We start from the raw sequence: 6,074 nt of genomic DNA on the forward strand, positions 1-6,074 counted from the left end.
CATCATTTTTTATGGCTGCATAGTATTCCATGGTGTATATGTGCCACATTTTCTTAATCCAGTCTATTGTTGTTGGACATTTGGGTTGGTTCCAACTCTTTGCTATTGTGAATAGTGCCGCAATAAACATACGTGTGCATGTGTCTTTATAGCAGCATGATTTATAGTCCTTTGGGTATATACCCAGTAATGGGATGGCTGGGTCAAATGGTATTTCTAGTTCGAGATCCCTGAGGAATTGCCACACTGACTTCCACAATGGTTGAACTAGTATACAATCCCACCAACAGTGTAAAAGTGTTCCTATTTCTCCACATCCTCTCCAGCACCTGTTGTTTCCTGATTTTTTAATGATGGCCATTCTAACTGGTGTGAGATGGTATCTCACTGTGGTTTTGATTTGCATTTCTCTGATGGCCAGTGATGATGAGCATTTCTTCATGTGTTTTTTGGCTGCATAAATGTCTTCTTTTGAGAAGTGTCTGTTCATGTCCTTTGCCCACTTTTTGATGGGGTTGTTTGTTTTTTTCTTGTAAATTTGTTTGAGTTCATTGTAGATTCTGGATATTAGCCCTTTGTCAGATGAATAGCTTGCAAAAATTTTCTCCCATTCTGTAGGTTGCCTGTTCACTCTGATGGTGGTTTCTTTTGCTGTGCAGAAGCTCTTTAGTTTAATGAGATCCCATTTGTCAATTTTGGCTTTTGTTGCCATTGCTTTTGGTGTTTTAGACATGAAGTCCTTGCCCACGCCTATGTCCTGAATGGTATTGCCTAGGTTTTCTTGTAGGATTTTAATGGTTTTAGGTCTAACATATAAGTCTGTAATCCATCTTGAATTAATTTTTGTATAAGGTGTAAGGAAGGGATCCAGTTTCAGCTTTCTACATATGGCTAGCCAGTTTTCCCAGCACCATTTATTAAATAGGGAATCCTTTCCCCATTTCTTGTTTTTGTCAGGTTTGTCAAAGATCAGATAGTTGTAGATATGCGGCATCATTTCTGAGGGCTCTGTTCTGTTCCATTGATCTATGTCTCTGTTGTGGTACCAGTACCATGCTGTTTTGGTTACTGTAGCCTTGTAGTGTAGTTTAAAGTCAGGTAGCATGATGCCTCCAGCTTTGTTCTTTTGGCTTAGGATTGACTTGGCGATGCGGGCTCTTTTTTGGTTCCATACGAACTTTAAAGTAGTTTTTTCCAATTCTGTGAAGAAAGTCATTGGTAGCTTGATGGGGATGGCATTGAATCTATAAATTACCTTGGGCAGTATGGCCATTTTCATGATATTGATTCTTCCAACCCATGAGCATGGAATGTTCTTCCATTTGTTTGTATCCTCTTTTATTTCATTGAGCAGTGGTTTGTAGTTCTCCTTGAAGAGGTCCTTCACATCCCTTGTAAGTTGGATTCCTAGGTATTTTATTCTCTTTGAAGCAATTGTGAATGGGAGTTCACTCATGATTTGGCTCTCTGTTTGTCTGTTATTGGTGTACAAGAATGCTTGTGATTTTTGTACATTAATTTTGTATCCTGAGACTTTGCTGAAGTTGCTAATCAGCTTAAGGAGATTTTGGGCTGAGACAATGGGGTTTTCTAGATATACAATCATGTCATCTGCAAACAGGGACAATTTGACTTCCTCTTTTCCTAATTGAATACCCTTTATTTCCTTCTCCTGCCTGATTGCTCTGGCCAGAACTTCCAGCACTATGTTGAATAGGTGTGGTGAGAGAGGGCATCCCTGTCTTGTGCCAGTTTTCAGAGGGAATGCTTCCAGTTTTTGCCCATTCAGTATGATATTGGCTGTGGGTTTGTCATAGATAGCGCTTATTATTTTGAGATACGTCCCATCAATACCTAATTTATTGAGAGTTTTTAGCATGAAGGGTTGTTGAATTTTGTCAAAGGCCTTTTCTGCATCTATTGAGATAATCATGTGGTTTTTGTCTTTGGTTCTGTTTATTTGCTGGATTACATTTATTGATTTGCATATGTTGAACCAGCCTTGCATCCCAGGGATGAAGCCCACTTGATTATGGTGGATAAGCTTTTTGATGTGCTGCTGGCTTCGGTTTGCCAGTATTTTATTGAGGATTTTTGCATCAATGTTCATCAAGGATATTGGTCTGAAATTCTCTTTTTTGGTTATGTCTCTGCCAGGCTTTGGTATCAGGACGATGCTGGCTTCGTAAAATGTGTTAGGGAGGATTCCCTCTTTTTCTATCGATTGGAATAGTTTCAGAAGGAATGGTACCAGTTCCTCCTTGTACCTCTGGTAGAATTCAGCTGTGAATCCGTCAGGTCCTGGACTATTTTTGGTTGGTAAGCTATTGATTATTGCCACAATTTCAGAACCTGTTATTGGTCTATTCAGAGATTCAACTTCTTCCTGGTTTAGTCTTGGAAGGGTGTATGTGTCCAGGAATTTATCCATTTCTTCTAGATTTTCTAGTTTATTTGCATAGAGGTGTTTGTAGTATTCTCTAATGGTAGATTGTATTTCTGTGGGATTGGTGGTGATATCCCCTTTTTCGTTTTTTATTGCATCTATTTGATTCTTCTCTCTTTTCTTCTTTATTAGTCTTGCTAGTGGTCTATCAATTTTGTTGATCTTTTCAAAAAACCAGCTCCTGGATTAATTAATTTTTTGAAGGGTTTTTTGTGTCTCTATTTCCTTCAGTTCTGCTCTGATTTTAGTTATTTCTAGCCTTCTGCTAGCCTTTGAATGTGTTTGCTCTTGCTTTTCTAGTTCTTTTAATTGTGATGTTAGGGTGTCAATTTTGGATCTTTCCTGCTTTCTGTTGTGGGCATTTAGTGCTATAAATTTCCCTCTACACACTGCTTTGAACGTGTCCCAGAGATTCTGGTATGTTGTGTCTTTGTTCTCGTTGGTTTCAAAGAACATCTTTATTTCTGCCTTCATTTCATTATGTGCCCAATAGTCTTTCAGGAGCAGGTTGTTCAGTTTCCATGTAGTTGAGTGGTTTTGAGTTAGTTTCTTAATCCTGAGTTCTAGTTTGATTGCACTGTGGTCTGAGAGACAGTTTGTTATAATTTCTGTTCTTTTACATTTGCTGAGGAGAGCTTTACTTCCAACTATGTGGTCAATTTTGGAATAGGTGTGGTGTGGTGCTGAAAAAAATGTATATTCTGTTGATTTGGGGTGGAGAGTTCTGTAGATGTCTATTAGGTCCACTTTATGTAGAGCTGAGTTCAATTCCTGGATATCCTTGTTAACTTTCTGTCTCGTTGATCTGTCTAATGTTGACAGTGGGGTGTTAAAATCTCCCATTATTATTGTGTGGGAGTTTAAGTCCCTTTGTAGGTCACTGAGGACTTGCTTTATGAATCTGGGTGCTTCTGTGTTGGGTGCATATATATTTAGGATAGTTAGCTCTTCTTGTTGAATTGATCCCTTTACCATTATGTAATGGCCTTCTTTGTCTCTTTTGATCTTTGTTGGTTTAAAGTCTATTTTATCAGAGACTAGGATTGCAACCCCTGCCTTTTTTTGTTTTCCAGTTGCTTGATAGATCTTCCTCCATCCCTTTATTTTGAGTCTATGTGTGTCTCTGCACATGAGATGGGTTTCCTGAATACAGCACACTGATGGGTCCTGACTCCTTATCCAGTTTGCCAGTCTGTGTCTTTTGATTGGAGCATTTAGCCCATTTACAATTAACGTGAATATTGTTATGTGTGAATCTGATCCTGTCATTATGATGTTAGTTGGTTATTTTGCTCGTTAGTTGCTATAGTTTCTTCCTAGCCTAGATGGTCTTTACAATTTGGCGTGTTTTTGCAGTGGCTGGTACCGGTTGTTCCTTTCCATGTTTAGTGCTTCCTTCAGGAGCTCTTTTAGGGCAGGCCTGGTGGTGACAAAATCACTCAGCGTTTGCTTGTCTGTAAAGTATTTTATTTCTCCTTCACTTATGAAGCTTAGTTTGGCGGGATAGGAAATTCTGGGTTGAAAATTCTTTTCTTTCAGAATGTTGAATATTGGCCCCCACTCTCTTCTGGCTTGTAGAGTTTCTGCTGAGAGATCAGCTGTTAGTCTGATGGGCTTCCCTTTGTGGGTAACCCGACCTTTCTCTCTGGCTGCCCTTAACATTTTTTCCTTCATTTCAACTTTGGTGAATCTGACAATTATGTGTCTTGGAGTTGCTCTTCTTGAGGAGTATCTTTGTGGCGTTCTCTGTATTTCCTGAATCTGAATGCTGGCCTGCCTTGCTAGATTGGGGAAGTTCTCCTGGATAATATCTTGCAGAGTGTTTTCCAACTTGGTTCCATTCTCCCCATCATTTTCAGGTATACCAATCAGACGTAGGTTTGGTCTTTTCACATAGTCCCAAATTTCTTGGAGGCTTTGTTCATTTCTTTTTATTCTTTTTTCTCTAAACTTCCCTTCTCTCTTCATTTCATTCATTTCATCTTCCATCAGCGATACCCTTTCTTCCAGTTGATCGCATCTGCTACTGAGGCTTCTGCAATCTTCGCGTAGTTCTCGAAACTTGGCTTTCAGCTCCATCAGCTCCTTTAAGCCCTTCTCTCCATTGGTTATTCTAGTTATCCATTCTTCTAATTTTTTTTCAAAGTTTTTAACTTCTTTGCTATTGTTTTGAATTTCCTCTCGTAGCTCAGAGTAGTTTGATCGTCTGAAGCCTTCTTCTCTCAACTCGTCAAAGTCATCCTCCATCCAGCTTTGTTCCGTTGCTGGTGAGGAACTGCATTCCTTTGGAGGAGGAGAGGTGCTCTGTTTTTTAGAGTTTCCAGTTTTTTTGCTCTGTTTTTTCCCCATCTTTGTGGTTTTATCTACTTTTTGTCTTTGATGATGGTGATGTACAGATGGGTTTTTGGTGTGGATGTCCTTTCTGTTTGTTAGTTTTCCTTCTACCAGACAGGACCCTCAGCTGCAGGTCTGTTGGAGTTTACTAGAGGTCCACTCCAGACCCTGTTTGGCTGAGTGTCAGCAGCGGTGGCTGCAGAACAGCGGATTTTCGTGAGACCACAAATTCAGCTGTCTGATAGTTCTTCTGAAAGTTTTGTCTCAGAGGAGTACCCGGCTGAATGAGGTGTCAGTCTGTCCCTACTGGGGGGGGTGCCTCCCAGTTAGGCTGCTCAGGGGTGAGGAACCCACTTTAGGAGGCAGTCTGTCCGTTCTCAGATCTCCAGCTGCGTGCTGGGAGAACCACTACTCTCTTCAAAGCTGTCAGTCAGACAGGGACATTTAAGTCTGTGGAGGTTCTTGCTGAGTTTTTGTTTGTCTGTGCCCTGCCCCCAGAGGTGGAGCCTACAGAGGCAGGCAGGCCTCCTTGAGCTGTGGTGGGCTCCACCCAGTTCGAGCTTCCTGGCTGCTTTGTTTACCTAAGCAAGCCTGGGCAATGGCAGGCGCCCCTCCCCCAGCCTCACTGCCGCCTTGCAGCTTGATCTCAGACTGCTGTGCTAGCAATCAGCGAGACTCCGTGGGCATAGGACCCTCCGAGCCAGGTGCGGGACACAATCTCCTAGTGTGCCGTTTTCCAGGCCCGTTGGAAAAGTGCAGTATTAGGATGGGACTGACCCGATATTCCAGGTGCCGTCTGTTTCCCCTTTCTTTGACTAGGAAAGGGAACTCCCTGACCCCTTGCGCTTCCCGAGTGAGGCAATGACTCGCCCTGCTTCGGCTCGCGCACAGTGCGCTTCACCGACTGTCCTGCACCCACTGTTAGGCACTCCCTAGTGAGATGAAACCGGTACCTCAAGCAGAAATGCAGAAATCACCCGTCTTCTGTGTCGCTGGGGCTGGGAGCTGGAGACCGGAGCTGTTCCTATTCGGCCATCTTGGCTCCACTTCCCCCCTTATAAATATTTCTTAATGTGATTTTAATCTATTAATGTATTGTCTTCTTAAGAAAAGGTCTTGGTGATCATGAGTATAGAGAATGCTATTTTGTTGTGTCACTATGTTTTACTTTTGAGGGGAAGAAAGAGAAAACATGATAAAAAATGATAATTAATATTGCTGGAAAAAGCATTTTCATATCTTAAAGTCCTTGTAAATTAGTTACCTTGAGAGGATAAAGTAGATAATATGAATA

Source organism: Symphalangus syndactylus, chromosome 3 (genome assembly GCF_028878055.3).
Source record: "Symphalangus syndactylus isolate Jambi chromosome 3, NHGRI_mSymSyn1-v2.1_pri, whole genome shotgun sequence".
In the NCBI taxonomy this organism is placed as follows: Eukaryota; Metazoa; Chordata; class Mammalia; order Primates; family Hylobatidae; genus Symphalangus; species Symphalangus syndactylus.